Source organism: Hyperoodon ampullatus (genome assembly GCF_949752795.1).
Source record: "Hyperoodon ampullatus genome assembly, chromosome: 2".
NCBI lineage: Eukaryota > Metazoa > Chordata > Mammalia > Artiodactyla > Ziphiidae > Hyperoodon > Hyperoodon ampullatus.
The window spans coordinates 13,051,999-13,072,618 of NC_136915.1; the positions used below are offsets into that span (position 1 = coordinate 13,051,999).

A 20,620-nucleotide genomic window follows, 5' to 3' on the forward strand; every position below is an offset into this window, starting at 1 on the left:
CACATTTTGTTTATCCATTCATCAGCTCGTGGGCACTTGGGTTGTTTCCATTTTTTTGGCTGTTATGAATAATGCTGCTATAAACATTCATGTACAGGTTTTTATGTGGATATATGTTTTCATTTCTCTTGGGTATATACCTAAGAATGGAATTGTTGGGACAATTCTTACATTGTTTGAATTCTTTAAAATGAGCACATAATTCTGTTACAAAAAACCAATTTAAAAACAAATCATTTTTCTGGGGACTTCTCTGGCAGTCCAGTGGTTAATACTCTGTGCTTCCACTGCAGGGGGCACTTGTTTGATCCTTGGTCAGGGAACTAAGATCCTGCATGCCACACGGCGCGGCAAAAAAAAAAAAAAAAAAAATCGTTTTTCAAAAAAGTTGATCTGAATCCATAGAAAAAACAGTGCACCAAAATCTGTGTTAGAGAAGAGGTGAGGACGGGTTGGGAGCCAAGACTGAGGCCACCACCTGGTTGGTGTGTGACTTTGAGCAAATCACCGCCCTTCTCAGGGCCTGGCCTGTGAAATAGGGGTGGGGCAGTGTGGACAGGGCAGCAACAGAGGATTGAGCTGGAATGAAGACTTTTTAGGGCCCACCCAACCCTGACAGCTCAAGGTCTTGAGGCGGGCTGGGTTTCCACACCTGGTTAGAGAAACAGATGAAGGAAATGATCTGGTCTTTTGAGTTCTCTTCCTGAAAGAATAAATAACATGATACTGGTGGTCCAGGCAACAAGGCCAAATTCAACCCAGAAGAATGTTTTAGGTCACTCCCTCGACAATTCCTCATTGAGATGAAGACATATTTAACTCTACCTGCTATTTATCTTCCACTCTAAACCAATGCTTCGCAAACTAAAATGTGCATAAGAAATTCTGGGGATCTTAATATGCAAATACTGAGTTGATAGGTCAGAGATTCTGCAATTCTAATGAGCTCCCAGGTGACGTCAATGCAGCTGGTACCCAGACCACAATTTAAATAGCAAGGGTCCAGGGACTTCCCCGGCGGTCAGCGCGGCTGAAATAAGTAGCAAGGCTCTCTCCCTTTGCAATTTTCTCATTATGCATTAGGAAATCTGTCCATATTGGGTGTATTTTTTAAAAATCGATCTCCTCCACTTCATTTTTTTTTTTTTCATTTTTACTTTTTGGCCGCGCCCCGCGGCATCTTAGCTCCAATCGAACACGCGCCCCCTGCGGTGGAAACGCGTAGTTTTAACCACTAGACCACCAGGGAAGTCCCCTATTAGATGTATTTTAATGGATCTCTTGGAGTTGTTGGATGAGTAGGTGAATGAAAGAACGAAATGCTTATGTCTGTCCCAGGAAGAGCGTGAAGGGAAACAATGTCATTTCGTCCTTGCAATAACACTGTGAGATTAGAAGGTTGTCCCCATTTTGCAAATGGAGGGTGGGGGCGTGTTCAGAGAGGGCGGGCAAATGGCAGAGTTATGGCTTGTTCTTCGGTCTGACTCCAGACGTAGTGCCCGCTCCCTGGCACTGCTCGGTTCCCACTTCCCTCTCTCTCCTGCATCTCTGGAGCCGCCATTCAGCCTTGGATTTGGAAACACTTGCTAGTCCTAGATAGAAAAGGGGTTAAAGACACCTAAGCCCTAGGAGCTGCTCCCACAGACATGAAAATTTACGTGACAAAGATGTACCTTGCAGCAGCCTTTATAACAGAGAAGAACTAGAAATTCCATTGCACACAGTGGAATTGCTAAAAGATGACTTAAAACTATAGAAACTGCCTTCCTGTTAGCTTGTATCACTTGTCATCTCCTTCTCGGCTTTCATTACTACTTCTTGTTTGTTTCTTGTCTATGTCTGTCTCATCCACTAGAATGTAAATTCTTTGAAAACAAGAACATCGTTGGGTCCCTAACTTCTGAGCAGGGGTTCAATAAATGTGGAATGAATGAACCTAAGCATTTTGCAATAGCAAGTAAAGAAGCCATTGCAGAATGTTATGCACAAGATGATTCTTTTTTTTTTTTTTAAATGCTTGAATGCAGGCAGAGAAAAATCTCTAAGACCATATATTAATTATCTTGGGGATTGGGACTGGGGATTAGGTGTGGGCGATCCTCATTTTCCATTTTTCATTCTGACTTTTTTTTACTACAAGCATGAATTTCTTTAGTAATAATAAAAATAAATGTTTTTAAAAGAATAATCATCCAGACTTCTTTCTATATATGCAAGCATGGATGTATGAGTATGTTTATTCCAGCACTATTTATACTGGCAAAAAAAATGGAAATTATCATTTGCCCACTTTAAGATATATATTGTTTTAATTTTTTACAATGAATATTGTAATGGACTGAATGTTTGTGTTCCCTCAAAATTCATGTGTTGAAATCCTAATCCCCAAGGTGATGATGTTAGGAGGTGGGACCTTTAGGAGCCCTCATGAATGAGATTATTGTCCTTATAAAAGAGACCCCAGAGATATCCCTCACCCCTTCCACCATGTCAGGATACAGCAAAAAATGGCCATCTATGAAGGAGGAAGCAGGAACTCACCAGGTACCAAATTTTCCAGTGCCTTGACCTTGAACTTCTCAGTCCCTAAAACTGTGACAAAATAAATTTCTGTTGTTTATTAGCCACCCAGTCTATGGTATTTTGTCATAGCAACCCCTATGGACTAAAACCAACATGGACTTGCACAGTTGAAACAAAAATTAACAAGAGAGTGATGTATAGGCTGGTTGGCTTATAACCCAGAGAGCAGCCAGCCAGAGAGGCTCCCTGCCAGGCCACAGTGCAGGGGCCACTGCACCTGCCAAGCCTATGTTGTTCTTTCTTCTCCCACGTGTCATGTGAGCAGTAGAAATAGTATTTAGCAACTGTGACCACAAGTGGGGAATAGGTGATCTGCTTTAGAGACCAAATGCCCAACTCTCTGCTGCTGTCTCCTCAGGGACAAAGGTCAAAAGCCCTGCTGATGCCAGGGGCTTGTCCCTCAAATTGGTCCATTCCTTCCCAATATCCAGGCTTGTCTCTGGAAGCTAGGTTTTCTCTCTCTGGCTCAGCCTTCATGGGCTACCAACCCATAATGACCACACACTCAGGACAGCATAAACAAAACCCTTGGATGAGAGAGAGCTGGGCTGTGTTCTCGGAGCAATCTGGGGAAATAAAACGCAAGTCCAACGTCTGGCTCTGTTGGGAGATTTACTTGCCTCATTATTCATGGTAGTGAACCTCTCTTTTTTTTAAAAAATTTATTTATCTGGCTGTGCTGGGTCTTAATTGTGGCATGTGGGATCTAGTTCCCTGATGTTGACCTAAAAAAAAAAAAATGTACAATGTGAGAATTGCGAGTTAAGTTTAATTTGGGGCAAAATGAGGATGGTAGCCCAGGAGACGTCGTTTCAGATAGCTCTGAGAAACTGCTCGGAGGAGGTGAGGTGGGAGCCAGGTTATATAGAAGTTTTATAACAAATTTTTCTAGCCCCTTAAATATCTTTTAAAATTGGGGTAAATAGAACAGACTTGTTTGGCTTTTAATGCTGGGACCAGTAGGAGGTCCCTTTTGGCCCATTTAACCTTAGGTAGTGTAGTATTATCAAAACTTTGTGTTTTAATCACATAAATGTCCATTTTATTTATCCAATTTTAAATAACCATCTAAAGACTTCTTTATTCATTTGACATAATTCCTTTAAAATTTCTACCTTATTGGAAATAGTATCTAGACTTTCCTTACAGGATTTTTCATGTTAACATTAATTATTCTAATGTTTTTATTAGCATCTGTGAGACCCACTGAGGGAAAGTAAAGACCACAAATGAAGCTTCCCAAACCAGTTTTTCTTACTTGTTTTAAGTTAAAGAAGTTCTTAGGTTAATAATTTGATATATTTCTTTCTTCCACCTTTAATTTGATCTTTTTGTTTGTTTTTATAGGTACCAATAAAACAACTATTTATAATGAGAGTGCTAGATTCACCAATTTGTTAGTTTCCCCAACTTTAAAAGGATCCATCATTTGGCCATTAATAAAGTATATGTATTTATAGTGATTCAAACCATTAAGATGCAAAGGCTTCCCCATAAGAGAGCAGGGGAGGATGTAACCTAAGTAAGATCTGGAGAGTTTACTCTCAAAAATAGTATGGCAGAGGTCAAGTTTTCAAAACACGTACATACAGACATAGACATACATGGAACGTCTTAGGAAGATCAGGTAGGACATTTACATCTAAAAGACACAGAAAGAGAAATGCAAGTTTCCCCCAGAAGGCCTTTGTTTAAAGTCAGAATTCTGAAAAAATATTTTTAAAATATAAAAATATTAAAAAAAATAAACATATTTTTTAAAAATAAATTTATTTATTTATTTTTGGCTGCTTTGGGTCTTCGTTGCTGCACGCCGGCTTTCTCTGGTTGTGGCGAACGGGGGCTACTCTTCGTTGTGGTGTGTGGACTTCTCATTGCAGTGGCTTCTCTTGTTGCGGAGCACGGGCTCTAGGCGCACGGGCTTCAATAGTTGTGGCACGTGGGCTCAGTAGTTGTGGCTTGCGGGATCTAGAGCGCAGGCTCAGTAGTTGTGGTGCACGGGCTTAGTTGCTCTGCGGCATGTGGGAGCTTCTCGGACCAGGGCTCGAACCCATGTCCCCTGCATTGGCAGACGGATTCTTAACCACTGAGCCACCAGGGAAGCCCAAGCCAGCTTTTAACCTTAATTTAACTGTGTACGCAATAAAAGAGCCTCCTCATTTTTAGGGTGAGATTTCCTTTAATTTCCAATTAAGTAAATACTAATTGTTATAGATCTGAAAACCCAGGCATGTAGGTCCAGATGGTTACCTCAAATTCCTTAGCAAATCCCAATGGATTCTGACTCGGATTGGGAAATTCCTTAGCCAAGGCTGTAAGCTCTGCTTGGGTCCATGGTGTGTACGTAAGCACAGAGGATGGTTCACTTCTCCCTGCAGTAGGCTTCTCCTTGAAGGGAGCTGTAATCACTTCTGATTTTTTATCCTCCTTTGCTGGGGAAGAGGGAACAGCAGGAGACAGAAGAGTTGGAAGAGAAAAAAAATGGCGTCTGGGTCAGGCAATTCTGATAGAAGAGGACATGTGGGAGGAGCAGAGGGACAGACAGAGTCAGGGACAGACAGAGTCAGAGACAGGGTCCTAGCAGCCTTTTTTAGTTCTGATATAGTTTCAAAAAGTTACTCTACCATTTTCTCTTTTAGAAGCTTCTAGGTACCAATCAACGTAAGCATTCATTCAGTCTGTTTGATCTTACGGCCGGCTTTTTTTTGTGTGTGTGTGGTACGCGGGCCTCTCACTGCCGGGGCCCCTCCCACCGTGGAGCACAGGCTCCGGACGCGCAGGCTCAGCGGCCATGACTCACGGGCCCAGCCGCTCCACGGCATGTGGGATCTTCCCGGACCGGGGCACGAACCTGTGTCCCCTGCGTCGGCAGGCGGACTCTCAACCACTGCGCCACCAGGGAAGCCCAGGCTGGCTTTTTTTAAACTGTGTGTGCAACTATAGCAATTTGGGACTATCAGAAGAACCCCAATTTGGCTATTTTAGGTTGAGATCTCCTGTAGCATAATTTCTGCAATTAACTAGGTACTTGCAAGTGTGAGCTCCATACAGTGTTGTACATGAATCTGGCTGGGGTGTTAGTTGGAGGTTGCTTTTCTGACACCCTCGTTTTTGTGTTTGAGAGATTCTAGTTTCCTTTTAAGTTGAATTGTGTGGTGGCCAGTGTGCTGCTTGTGAGCTTAACTCCTCTAGGCGTAACCCTAGAGTCGTTTCAGCCCCCTTCTGTGTCTCAGTTTTTCCCTTCAGTGGTCTAAGACTACCGTGGGTGCTCAGATCGCTGAATGGCCAATTTTTATCTGTGACCCCTGGACAAGTAAGTGTTTTGATTAATGAGTGGGTTTCCCTATGGGACCACTGCACGGTGTGAGGCCTTTGCCTCCAATACTCCTGTAAATTTATCAGTCTCCTGAGAAAGCCATAACTGGCCGGGAGGAGTCTTGTCCCTTTTCTTTGGAGTAACGCTCTCATGTAATATCTTCACTTTTATCCCGACAAATTCTATTAAGGCAGCTGAACTGAGGAAAAGCGTCAGGTCAACCTCTTACCTAACCACTCAGGCAAGACCACTCAGTCTCCTACAACTGAGCAAACCCTGGTATCTTTCAACCAAGCCCCGCCCCCCTCCCCCCACACAGTATCTTTCAACTGATCGGGAGCAGTTACCTTCTATACATCACCAAATAAAACTCAGGATCATCAACCAACACAGGAGATCCGAGAACCAGGAGAGACTTACCCAAATTCATCTGGACTCTCCAAGGAGGCAGACGAGTGCCAGGGGCCTCTGCTGGTACCAAGGCTCCAGGTCCTCGTAGAGCTCAGGTGAAGGAGAGAAGTCCACTCCAGATCCCTTCGTGGTCGCCGTAACTGTTGACAAAAAGAAAAAAAGCACAATGTGAGAGTTGCAAGTTGTTTTATTTGAGGCAAAATGAGGACTCTAGCCCAGGAGACAGCATTTCAGATAGCTCTGAGAAACTGCTACAAGGAGGTGACGGGGAGAGCCAGGTTATATAGAAGTTTTATAACAAAAAGCAGGTAGTCTGAATATCAAAATATTATTGTTAATTAAAGAAAACCAGATATCTCAAGTTAAGGAATTTAGTGGTTTTCTATGGGGACATGCAAGAGTCTGGGCTCACTGAAATCATTCCTTTGATATGCACCTCAGCTATTTGGGGCCAGTGTCCCATGTTTTCACATCCTGAGTTTCCACAGGGCTGCAGTCTGATGGCTGCTAGATGGCAGGTATTCTTTTTTTTTAATTTAATTTTTTATTTTTTTTAAAGACCCAAGCTCCCCGATGGCTTTTGGGGGAAGGGTTTTTCTCTTAATTTTATTTATTTGTTTGTTTGTTTGTTTGTTTGTTTATTTTTGGCTGCATTGGGTCTTGTTGCTATTTGCAGGGTTTCTCTAGTTGGGGCGAGCGGGGGCTACTCTTTGTTGCGTTGCACAGGTGGCTTCTCATTGCTGTGGCTTCTCTTGTTGCAGAGTACAGGCTTCAGGTGCACGGGCTTCAGTAGCTGTGGTGCATGGGCTCAGCAGTTGTGGCTCGCGGGCTCTAGAGCGCAGGCTTAGGTGTTGTGGCGCACAGGCTTGGTTGCTCCACAGCATGTGGGATCTTCCCGGACAAGAGATCGAACCGTGTCCCCTGCACTGGCAGGCAGATTCTTAAACGCTGCACCACCAGGGAAGTCCCGCATGTATTCTTTTCAGCCCTGAGCTTCCTCAGGGCTCACCGGCTCACATTGGAGGGCTGCAATCATTGATGACTGTGAATCCTTTGTTTAAATATTCCATTTATCACTGACCCGGGCCCCCTGCAGTGGAAGCGTGGAATCCTAACTACTGGACCAGCAGCAAATTCCCAACCTCTCTTTGATAATGATCTCCCAGACAAATATTAACTCAGCCGTGGATAGAATGTTAGGAATACTTCTTGCCTTCAAGGACCTGACAATGTATAATTACAAGTTCAAAAGAGATAAGTGCCTGCAATTTAGGGTTCTGTAGAGAACAAGAGGTCCCTAGAATGCTTCCATTCTGGGTGGCTCCCAGTTCATTACCCAATGAAGGGATGCTGAAATAGGTTTACAAAAATTATAGTACGTTCTAAATGTTTACATTAAACAAACTTTAAAAAAAAGTTTTATTTTATTTTTGGCTGCCTTGGGTCTTCATTGCTGCATGCAGGCTTTCTCTAGTTGTGGTGAGCGGGGGCTACTCTTCGTTGCGATGCGTGGGCTTCTCATTGTGGTGGCTTCTCTTGTCGCGGAGCATGGGCTCTAGGTGCGCGGGCTTCAGTAATTGTGGCACACGGGCTCAGTAGTTGTGGCTCGCGGGCTCTAGAGCACAGGCTGAGTAGGTGCGGCATGCAGGCCCTAGAGTGCTCAGGCTTCAGTAGTTGTGGCACATGGGCTTAATTGCTCCGTGGCATGTGGGATCCTCCTGGACCAGGGATCAAACCGTGTCTCCTGCATTGGCAGGTGGATTTTTAACCACTGTGCCACCAGGGAAGTCCTAAGCAAACTCTTTTAAAACACACATATATCACAATGCAATTATGCTAGTCACAAGATTACAAGAATTATAAAAATATTCACGCACAAGAGGCCACAGGCTGTGTGGCCAGGTAATGGGACACAAGTTCATAGTTGTCTGATGGGTATCTTCTTTCACTCCTGCCTGGGAATATCAGCCACAGTAGAGAATGTTTCGTGCCTCCCCCTGAATGGCCATTCTCTGTCACATCACACACCTGGTTTTCATCTCCACACTTACCTCCATCAAATATAGTCTTATTGGCAAAACAAACAAATAAACAAACAAAAAACATGAGGGACTTTCCTGGTGGTCCAGCGGTTAAGACTCTGCGCTCCCAATGCAGGGGACTCAGGTTCGATCCCTGGTCGGGGAACTAAGATCCCGCAAGTCCCCGGGATGGCCAAAAAAAAGTCTTATTTGTTTCCTGATTTGCTGAATGCCCCCTTTAGAATAAGAGTGCCACAAGACAGAGATCTCTGTCCACTTCACCCCTGACTGGCACATGGTAGGCATGCCGTAAATTTTGGTTAAATGAATGGATATATGATATCCTCACTTATAAGAACTCATTTATGTTCACATAAATGAGGCTCCCCCCCACACACACACAGAGTTGGATTTAGTGATAAGAGAGACTAAATTCCCTAGGACATGATATTTCCCAGGGCAGATTAGTAGATCAATGGTTTCCCTGGCCCCCTATGAATTCAGGGATGTGATATTTGAGCTGGATTTAGGAAGATGAGTGTGGTGGGGATTTGTGGGGAAATCCATCTGCCCTTCTCTCTGAAGGACATTATGAGGGAAAAGGCTGTATAGCTTAGCGATAGCTAAGTGAAAAAGCAAGGCTCAGAAGCGTTTCTCTAAAATGATCCCATTTTTGCAAAAAATCAATAACGTTACTACTTATAGAAAAGGTTGAGGAATACACACCATGTTGTTGATGGTCTTGACTCTGCAGAAGAGAGCATTTTAGGGAGATTTTACTTCTCTTGCTTTGGGTTTATATAGTGCTTAAATTTTATGTATTATGTCATGCATATTTGTAATCGGTAAAAAAAAAGATAAAAAATAACCTTACATTGAATTGTCTTACAATGTTTCATATGCTTTCCTTTTTCCTTTCTTCATAGAGAGTTGTTTTGTTTTCAGATGAGTCAAGATGATCAATTACAGGAATGCTCCCAGGAGCATTTGAAATATGCAGCCTTAATTTGTCTTTAAGCAGAGTGCCCGCAGACTGCAGGACTTTGGGTTGATTTTAGGATGTACAAAAGAAAACATATATCAAGAAGCATAATAAACTGTGAACTTGCTGCTCAATTTAGGAATGAGAACATTACTGATAATGTGTCTTTCTCTGTCCCATCCCCTGAGTCCCCACCAGAGGAAACCACTATTCTAAATCTTGTGTTCAGGGAATTCTCTGGCTGTCCAGTGGTTAGGACTGTGCGTTTCCGCTGCTGGGGCCCTGGGTCTGATCCCTGATCAGGGAACTAATTCCCACAAGCTGCAGCGTGGCCAATAATTAAATAAATAAATTTTGTGTTCAATATTCTTTTCTTTTTATTGTTACTCCCTTTTAAAAAATAATTTTTGGCCTCTCACCTTCTGAGATGGCCCAAACTCTGTCTGTGGAGTGTCTTTTTCCCAAGGCTGTTCTCGCCTTTTGAGATGGACTGAATTCTGTCTATGGAATGTGTATCCCTCTAAATAAATCCACTTCTTACCTAAAAAAATTTTTTTAATATAAAATAAAACATAATTTTTATGATAGGGGCTTCCCTGGTGGCGCAGTGGTTAAGAATCTGCCTGCCAATGCAGGGGACACGGGTTCGAACCCTGGTATGGGAAGATCCCACATGCTGCAGAGCAACTGGGCCCGTGAGCCACAACTACTGAGCCTGCGTGTCTGGAGCCTGTGCTCTGCAATGGGAGAGGCCGCGACAGAGAGAGGCCCGCACATCGCGATGAAGAGTGGCCCCCGCTCGCCGCAACTAGAGAAAGGCCTCGCACAGAAACGAAGACCCAACACAGGCAAAAATAAATAAATAAATTTAAAAAAAAGAATGTTCTCAATTAAAAAAAATATTTATGATAAATGCATACATCCTTGATCAATATATTTGTAAAAATTCATCAAGCTGTATACCTACAACTTTCCTATCTGCATGTATGAACATCCATCAAAAGTTAACAATAGGGCTTCCCTGGTGGCGCAGTGGTTGAGAGTCCGCCTGCCGGTGCAAGGGACATGGGTTCGTGCCCTGGTCCGGGAAGATCCCACATGCCGCGGAGCGGCTGGGCCCGTGAGCCATGGCCGCTGAGCCTGCGCGTCCGGAGCCTGTGCTGCGCAACGGGAGAGGCCACAACAGTGAGAGGCCCGTGTATGCAAACAAACAAACAAACAAAACAAAAAACCAGAATCAGTGAACATGCAAAATTAAATTACTTTTGTAGACTTTGGTAATATTTTATTACCTACACAGACCTCAATCTTACTTAAAGATCTTTTTATGCAAAGTCATCATCAGGATTTACTGAGTAAAAATCGTGGGTAAAAAAAAGAAAAAAAAAAGAAAAAGAAAAAAAATAAATAAAAATAAATAAAAACTCAAATATCACTTGGGAAAAAAAAAAATCGTGGGTATTCACATGGCCCTAAATGTTCTATTCCAAAGAGGAACAGGTGACTTTTGAGGAAAAGGACTGCCTTGGTAACCTCCCTCAAATACTTATTTTAAATAAACATAGTTAATGGAAATATTTTGTAAACCAACTTTGGGTACTACAGAGCACAAGGCCCACCAAACAGAAAAGGAAATCAAAACTTTCTTTCCTTATTCAGGAAACTTTCCACCTTTACTTTTTTTGTTGTTTTTTTGTTTTGTTTTGTTTTTGTTTTTGTTTGCGGTACGCGGGCCTCTCACCGTTGTGGCCTCCCCCGCTGCAGAGCACAGGCTCCGGACGCGCAGGCTCAGCGGCCATGGCTCGCGGGCCCAGCCGCTCCGCGGCACGTGGGATCCTCCCAGACCGGGGCAGGAACCCACATCCCCCGCATCGGCAGGCGGACTCCCAACCACTGCGCCACCAGGGAAGCCCTCCACCTTTACTTTTAAGATTACAGGCTTTTCACCTTTTTTTTTGACTGCTTCATGCAATTTTAAAATTTTTTTAAATTCTGCATTTCAATGTTGTAAGAGTTCTTTTTCAAATCATCTTCAGAACACAGACAACAGAGCAACACTTTCAAGTCATATTGTTTGACAGCAATGAAGAGATGAAAATGGACAGATGTCTGAAAAGAGGTATTCCCTCTGCTCCAAAGCTGAGCAAACTTTTAACATGTGAGCAACACAGAACTCCATTCCTCTGGCGATCCCTCAAACTCAGAACGCTTCCATTTAATAAGTCGATATATTATTCTTTTTTTAAAAATTTATATATTTATTTATTTATTTATGGCTGCGTTGGGTCTTCGTTGCATGCGGGCTTTCTCTAGTTGTGGCAAGTGGTGGCTTCTCTTGTTGCGGAGCATGGGCTCTAGGCACACGGGCTCCAGTAGTTGTGGCGTGCGGGCTCAGTAGTTGTGGCTTGCAGGCTCTAGAGCGTAGGCTCAGTAGTTGTGGCTCACACGCTTAGTTGCTCCGCGGCATGTGGGATCTTCCTGGACCAGGAATCAAACCCGTGTCCCCCGCACTGGCAGGCAGATTCTTAACCACTGCACCACCAGGGAAGTCCAGGGCTCTCTTTGTAGGAAGCGTGACTAGCTCCTAGACGCGGAGGCTGGGGTGCCCACACCTGTGTTCATGAGGCTCTAGGTGCAGAAGAGCAGTAGAGGTGGGAAGAGGAGAAAGGGGGAGAGGCTGCAGGCCAATAGCCGACTCTCCTCCAACTGCCACCTCTAGTTTGGAACTCCAAAGAGTCTAAGAACTGTACATTTGAACCTGGACTTCCAAGCTGTTATGAAGTTGTATTTGTTAAGATGGGAGAATAGAAAAATATTTGACTTAACAGTTTGTTTGCTTGAATTTTAAGTATTTAGACTCAGGTATATGAATCTCCAGTGGTACTCTAGTTCCAGGTCCTGCAAATGTTAGGGATGAGGCTGTGCCCAGGGCCCACTCCCAGAGGTTTTGCGGTACGCGGGCCTCTCGCTGTTGTGGCCTCTCCCGTTGCGGAGCACAGGCTCCGGACGCGCAGGCTCAGCGGCCATGGCTCACAGGCCCAGCCGCTCCGTGGCATGTGGGATCTTCTCGGACCGGGGCTCAAACCCGTGTCCTCTGCATCGGCAGGCGGACTCTCAACCACTGCGCCACCAGGGAAGCCCCCGAGGATTTCTTAAAAGCCCCTCAGGTGATTCTCATGTGCAGCCAGAGTTGAGAACATCTGTTTTAAGATATCTCTTGATTAGTTTTTTTTTCTTTTTAATTTTATTTATTTTTGGCTGCGTTGGGTCTTCGTTGCTGCGCGCGGGCTCTCTCTAGTTGCTGTGAGCGGGGGCTAGGTTATTTTTCATACCTAATATTTAAACTACTCCATTCTGTTTTTTTTTTTTTTTTGGCTGTGTCGCCCAGCTTTCGGGATCTTAGTTCCTAACCGTCAGAGAAGTCCCTAAACCACTCCATTCTAAATGTACACTTTTGGGGGGAGTTCCCTGGTGATCCAGTGGTTAGGACTTGGCACTTTCACTGCAGTGGACCTGGGTTCCATCCCTGGTCAGGCAACTAAGATCCTGCAGGCCATAATGCGGGAAGAAATATTAAACACCTATCAAAAAATCATTTATTCATTTAAAAAACAACAGAATTGGGCTTCCCTGGTGGCGCAGTGGTTGAGAGTCCGCCTGCCGATGCAGGGGACACGGGTTCGTGCCCTGGTCTGGGAAGATCCCATATGCCATGGAGCGGCTGGGCCCGTGAGCCATGGCCGCTGAGCCTGCGCGTCCGGAGCCTGTGCTCCGCAACGGGAGAGGCCACAACAGTAAGAGGCCCGCGTACCGCAGAAAACAAAACAAAACAAAACAAAAAACCAGAATCAGTGAACATGCAAAATTAAATTACTTTTGTAGACTTTGGTAATATTTTATTACCTACACAGACCTCAATCTTACTTAAAGATCTTTTTATGCAAAGTCATCATCAGGATTTACTGAGTAAAAATCGTGGGTATTCACATGGCCCTAAATGTTCTATTCCAAAGAGGAACAGGTGACTTTTGAGGAGAAGAACTGCCTTGGTAACCTCCCTCAAGTACTTATTTTAAATAAACATAGTTAATGGAAATATTTTGTAAACCAACTTTGGGTACTACAGAGCACAAGGCCCACCAAACAGAAAAGGAAATCAAAACTTTCTTTCCTTATTCAGGAAACTTTCCACCTTTACTTTTAAGATTACAAGCTTTTCACCTTTTTTTGACTGCTTCATGCAATTTTTAAATTTTTTAAAATTCTGCATTTCAATGTTGTAAGAGTTCTTTTTCAAATCATCTTCAGAACACAGACAACAGAGCAACACTTTCAAGTCATATTGTTTGACAGCAATGAAGAGATGAAAATGGACGGATGTCTGAAAAGAGGTATTCCCTCTGCTCCAAAGGTGAACAAACTTTTAACATGTGAGCAACGCAGAACTCCATTCCTCTGGTGATCCCTCAAACTCAGAATGCTTCCATTTAATGTCGATATATTATTCTTCTTTTAAAATTTATTTATTTATTTATTTATATTTGGCTGCGTTGGGTCTTCGTTGCGTGCAGGCTTTCTCTAGTTGTGGCAAGTGGGGGCTACTCTTCGTTGCTGTGCGCGGCCTTCTCATTGTGGTGGCTTCTCTTGTTGCGGAGCACGGGCTCTAGGCGTGCGGGCTTCAGTAGTTGTGGCGCACAGGCTCAGTAGTTGTGGCTCACGTGCTTAGTTGCTCCGCGGCATGTGGGATCTTCCTGGACCAGGAATCAAACCCGTGTCCCCCACACTGGCAGGCAGATTCTTAACCACTGCGCCACCAGGGAAGTCCCTGATATATTATTCTTAAAAATTAAAGTTGGATCACTAGGAAAGACTGAACAAAAATTATTCCCCTTCCCCCAAAAACAACAACAGAACAGCTTTAATCACCTCCTTCTCTCCCCACAAAAACAGGGAAGTGGTTGGGGTTGAAGCCTTTAAATCTGAAATTTCAGCTCCTAAAACATTGCTGTTCTTTGCTCAGAAGTGCAAGTCCACATATTTTCTTCTCCAATACTTCCCCCATTTATAAGTTTATTTCCATACATGCATGCATGCACACACCCACACATACTCACTCACACGTGCTCTTAGTCTCAAGTGAGACACTTTTTTGGTGTCTGTTGATAAATTATGAGGATTATGAACTAGGTGTGTACAGGGTTTCAGAGGTGCTTTGTCAACATGAGTCACTTGAGTCCTTTTCTCCAAAAGCCTGAAATCAAATTACACAGCTGAAACTGTTAGGTGTCCTTTTGGGGGGCTCCGAAGAGCTCTGGTCCTTTATGTCTCAGCACAGAAAGAATTCAGTGAGAGGCAAAGTGGTAGATAAGAAGTGATTTATTAGAATAGGATGCTATGAGGCTTACAAGTGGGCAAGCGAGAGGGTGCTGCCCGGGAGAACTTAGCGGGCTACACTTTTATAATCAGAGGAAAAGTGGGGAGGAGGAAAAGACCACCTTCTGCCTCATTCTTGGGTAGATGTCATGCTTCCATCATTAGCTCCTCCTCCAAGTTGGGCAAGGGAGTTTTCTTGTCCCTACATGGTCAAGCTAGGGCTGTCATGGCACTATGGAAAAATTATTTTAGGTCTTAGTATAATGAGGGTCTTTCACTTTGAAATGTCACCTTTCCATAAATTATTGTTTTTTATGTGTGCAGAGAGCATGTCCTAGGGGTTATTAACTTACTGAGCTCACCGGGCAGGATGTGGGTCTCATGCCACCACTGTTTTATTGTTTTGGGGCATGTCTCGTGCTTCTGTTGCATGGTTTTGTTGCTAAGCAAGTCTGCTTGGTTTCGTGGATAAGCAAACCTGCTTTCTTGAGTGATCATTAACTTGGGGGGGTCTCCCATACTTTTTTCTTTACTTACATACCCCTAGTGGGATTGACTATTTAATTACCTAAATTTGTCCCTTTATTCTGTCCCTATCACAGCCAAGGATCACTACTTTCCCAGATGCTGTTCACAGGCTGCATATTGACGAAGGGCAGAGAAAAAGTCCTCATAACTGATGTTTAGGTGGGAAGGCAAAGGGACAATCTCTGTCAGGCTGATGTGCCAGGGCAGAAAGCCTAGTGTGCTGTCCTCAGGACCAAACTTCAGTACTAAATCAGGACCACGGGCACCATTCGAACTAAATAAACGGTCTGATGTATCTACATCCAAATCTGTGGATTTCTTTTGCTGCTGGGCTACTAACTGGCAAAAGTCTTGAGCAGCTCTCACAATATCTGCTTTTGCATCTTCTGGGGACAGCACCTTCACTGCCGAATGGCAATCTTCGTCATTACGATTTGCAAATTCTGGTGAGTATTTGGAACCATCTATGTACAGAAGTTCCTGCTGTTGTTCTACATTTTCATCCATCAATCTGGAGTTATTTCTTTTGAAAATTCCTTTGTGGTCGTAGACGCTAATGTAAGAGGTGCCCACTGCCATACATCACACCACGAGGCTTGCGATGTCGGAGAAGCTGGGCTCCTGCTCCTCGGTGATCACCAGGTCTACGTGCACAGGCAGCTTCTTCAAGGAACTGGCGTCCTCGGGCCATTGCAGCCGCGGGTGGGCGGCAAGCGGGGCGGGCTCCCCGCGCGGATGCCTGTGGTCAAGGCTGCTGCTCCCGCCGACAGCCGGGGGCTGGCGGAGCGCGAAGCCGAGCGGCGCTAGGACCGCGGCGGAGGCGGTGCAGCAGTAGCTCCGCCAGGTCCAGTTCCAGGTGCCGAACCGCAAGCGGAGCCGGGAAGTGAAAGTGCAGTGCAGGCCGAGCAGAGCCTGTAGCTCCGTCATAGTCTCGTGGCACCCGGGCGTCCTCTCCTCCCCCTCCCCCACCCGCGGCCAGACCGCTTCTTATCCAGCCATTGCCCCGCGTTCCCCGCCCCCCGCCTCCGAACCCCCTTTTTTTTTTTTTTTTGCGGTACACGGGCCTCTCACTGTTGTGGCCTCTCCCGTTGCGGAGCACAGGCTCCGGACGCGCAGGCTCAGCGGCCATGGCTCACGGGCCCAGCCTCTCCGGGGCACGTGGGATCCTCCCGGACCGGGGCACGAACCCGTGTCCCCTGCTTCGGCAGGCGGACTCTTAACCACTGTTCCACCAGGGAAGCCCCCCGAACCCCTTTTTATACACTTTTTTTTTCCGAACTCCTTTCTGCTGCCAGCACTTCACCTCGCCCCCGCCGCTAGCTCCCTCCAACACCAGACTGTTTGAACCACGCAGACCTGAGTTTGCACATTGGCTCTGCCAGCCTAAGGGCTTAATTTGAGTCCCAGTTTCCTCCTTTATAAAGTTAGGATAATGCTGCCTCCATCAAACAGTTCTAATGAGCCGAAGTATTGGAAAGGGCTTTGTAAACTTTAAAGCTCCTACCAAGGGTTAGCCATATGGGTAAGATGTCCATCTAACCTTCTGGATGACCGTCATCCCAAAAGATTACTCTCCATAGTGTTTCCTAAGCAAGAAGAAAAGAGATTTTTGAGAGTAAGTTTTGTAATTCACTTACCCTAATACCATTGGGCAAGAGCTGAATCAACATGTGAATTACAGCCTGGACGAACCCTTGCTAGAAACATTTTCCAACATTTTTAGCCAAAAAGTTGTTCATTCCTCAGTGTTCTCCCTCTTTTGCATCCCACACCCATCCAAGGACTGACTCAGTCGTAAGGCAGAAGTAGCATGAATTCAGTAGCAACTTTTTTTTTTTTTTAGCTGTGTTGGGTCTTCGTTTCTGTGCGAGGGCTTTCTCTAGTTGCGGCAAGCGGGGGCCACTCTTCATTGCGGTGCGCGGGCCTCTCACTATCGCGGCCTTTCTTGTTGCGGAGCACAGGCTCCAGACGCGCAGGCTCAGTAGTTGTGGCTCACGGGCCCAGTTGCTCCGCGGCATGTGGGATCTTCCCAGACCAGGGCTCGAACCTGTGTCCCCTGCATTGGCCGGCAGATTCTCAACCACTGCGCCACCAGGGAAGCCTCAGCAGCAACTTTGTATTTAGCGTCTTCTTATATTCTTACACTGAGCCAGACTTCTTTAGGTAAGAAGAGCCCGGGAACTGGAGGTCTTCAAGAGACCGAATCAGAAGCTGCCAGAGATGTCGGGGATTCAGACATTAGGTGAGAGGTTGGACCAGAGAAACACTAAGATCTCTTCCAACTGTAAAGGTCTACATGGAAGAGTTCCTGCCTCTAGAAGCATACAATCTAATTAGGGAGATAAGACATGAAGAACATGAAGGTGTTGTAGAGAAAAGGCCAAAATGAGTGACAATGAAGCAAATGCTATACGACCTCAGAGACCAGTGGGAGCTGGAGAGGGGTGCATTCTTTTTTAAAAAAAAATTTATTCATTTATTTTTGGCTGTGTTGGGTTTTCGTTGTGGTGAGCAGGCTTCTCACTGTCGTGGCTTCTCTTGTTGCAGAGCGTGGGTGCTAGGCACATGGGCTTCAGTACTTGTGTCATGTGGGCTCAGTAGTTGTGGCTTGCAGGCTCAGTAGTTGTAGCTCGCTGGCTCTAGAGCACAGGCTCAGTAGTTGTGGCGCACGGGCTTAGTTGCTCCATGGCATGTGGGATCTTCCGGGACCAGGGATCGAACCCATGTTCCTTGCATTGGCAGGCGGATTCTCAACCACTGCACCACCAGGGAAGCCAGGGGTGCATTCTTGGAGGTGAATCTTGAGGTGAAGCTGGAGGGGTTTGTTGGATTGGGAAGGGGAAAGGGAAGAGAAAAATACATTTGTAGCAAGTGGCAATGGATGATATTGTCCAAGGTTGGAATTCAATTCAACAACCATTTACTGAGCGCATCTGTGGGGCAGATAGAAACATAACTCCGTATTTTAGTCCTGAAGAAATTCTGAAATATCATCTTGGTGTCAGGCGAGTGACTTCCTCTTCAAACTGGTTGGTTCTATGGACAACGGGGTAGGCTGTTCTTTGATCCAGGGCAGTGATCCACTGGAGTGTGTGGAAACCTGACCCAAGGATGGTCCATCAGCATCATGACAAGAGTGGGCTTCTGGGCTCCTTCCTCCATTTGCTCCTCCAGCCCTCTCAACCCTTTTGCTATCAGTTGCCTACATAAAATCCACTTCTACTGGAACTACCTAGACTATTTTCTGTTTTTCCTAACTGTTCTGATATAGCATTCGACAAACTGATAATTTTAAAAAACAAAATATGGGAATTCCCTGGCAGTCCAGTGGTTGGGACTCCAAGCTCTCATTGCTGAGCGCCCTGTTTAGGTCCCTGGTCGGGGAACTAGGATCCCGCAAGCCGCGCAGTGTGGCCAAAAAATTAAAAAATAAAAAATAAATTTTAAAACGCATTTTATGGTGATAGAAGTAGTCACTGGGCACCCAGAAGAGGCCTTGGACCCACGTAAGGCACAAACACTCATTGGGATAGCACTGAGATTGGTCTGGCTGGGGCAGGGATACTCTGGGATGTGGCTAAGTTGAGAAGGAGAAGGCTGGAGAGATTCACTTTACTGAGTGCTTATTGCCAGACTTTCTTCTAGGCACTGGATCTTACATTTTAGCGGGAGAGGTAGACAAAAACAAGTAAACAAGAGATCGCAGGGCTTCCCTGGTGGCGCAGTGGTTAAGAGTCCGCCTGCCGATGCAGGGGACACGGGTTCATGCCCCGGTCCGGGAAGATCCCACATGCCACGGAGCGGCTAGGCCCGTGAGCCATGGCTGCTGAGCCTGCGCGTCCGGAGCCTGTGCTCCGCAACGGGAGAGGCCACAACAGTGAGGGGGCCGCGTACCGCAAAAAAAAAAAAAAAAAAAAAAAAAAAAGAGAGATCGCAGATAGAAATAAGCACAAGGAACAATAACATAAGGGAAAGATACAGGGCAATGGTGTGGGAGTGTTCTTGATGGTCACAAAGGGCCTAAGGAAGTGCTAGCTGAGATCTAGCGATTGATGTCAGGGAGACTTCTGTGTGCAAATCTAGATGAAGAGACAGCAAAGAGAACGCGCTGAGGCGGGAATAAGCATTGCGTGTTTGAATTACCACTGCAAGGAATGGTGGCAATGTTTCAGCTGGGTGAGGCGTGAGGGTTTAAACCCCTTGAGGCACTCCTTGGAACTGACAGGTATGGTTTAATAAGTCAGTGAATGTGACTTGGGACAGCTAAAGTTGGCAGGCTTGGATTAGCTGTCACTCAAGGAAGGGTGGATCCTTGGTCTGTAACTGCCAATCAGGTTGTGGAGATTTTAGGGCAGCCACAGCAGCAGCAGCAGCACTGCAGTTGAAGGAAGAGTACAGCCTGCTAGTCAGTGGGAGGCTAGAGGCAGCAGCTACCTGTCATTGCTACTTGCTTTCTGGACACTGTTGGGATATCGTAGAGCTCACAAACTCTCACACATGTTCTTAGTTCTGTGCGGGTACAGAGGATCTATTTTATTCTCATATTGTAGATGAGGAAACAGTGAAATGCCTTACCCTTTACCTAGTGAGCTACAGGTTAGGCTGAGACCCATTTATCCTGACCTCCAGATGAGTGCTTGTTCCTTAAAGAAGACGGTCATGTGAACTCCAAGATATTAGGGTCAGGACTTTAAAAAGTGGATGTGTGGGGAGAAGCTTACTTCTATCTCACCCCAACTTTATGTTTTCAGGTGTATCTTGACTCCCCAGCTTCCATTTCCAGACCCACACAATGATGATAGTTAAATGTATGACTGCAAATGCAAGAATATAGCATTTGAATGTGAAACAAGTCTGAAATCAATGAAACAGGTAACGTTCTGGAGCAGTGCTGTTCAGTAGAGACATGTCAGCCATGTATGTTACATTTTCTAGTAGCTACATTTTATAAATAAAAGGGACAGAGTAAATTAATATCTTTAATTCAATATGTCAAAAATATTTTAAAAACAATCAATATAAAATATTAATGAGACAGTTTAAATTCTAAGTCTTCAGAATCTGGTGTGCGTATTACACTTAAGGACATTGCAGTTTGGACTAGCCATATTTCAAGTACTCAATTCGACTTGTAGCTTGGACAGTCTTGGTCAGTGCAGTTCTAGAAGTAGAATTGCTAGTCTTTGAGGCTGACCAGTGTGAAGTTGGCAGACATCTTTTTGGGGACAAGATGTCTTCTAACATCCCTCATGTCACAGGAAATAAGCATATACTAGGCCATCCTTCAAGAAAAGGAAATGAAAAGGAACTATAACTAAGTCAACTTTTTAAATTGTAAAAGATTGTATTGGAAGGGGTCTCTGAGATGACTTAGTCCAGAAGTTGGCAAACTTCAGCCCTGGGCCA

At 45.1% G+C, this 20,620-nt stretch overlaps 1 pseudogene across 1 annotated transcript; it reads right to left on the reverse strand.

Moving 5' to 3' along the window:
* Positions 1 to 15,298: 15,298 nt before the first annotated feature.
* LOC307063708 (dehydrodolichyl diphosphate synthase complex subunit NUS1-like) lies at positions 15,299 to 16,141 on the reverse strand (annotated as a pseudogene). Its single transcript has one exon. The product of its transcript is annotated as a dehydrodolichyl diphosphate synthase complex subunit NUS1-like (transcript).
* Between the last annotated feature and the right edge of the window lie 4,479 nt (positions 16,142 to 20,620).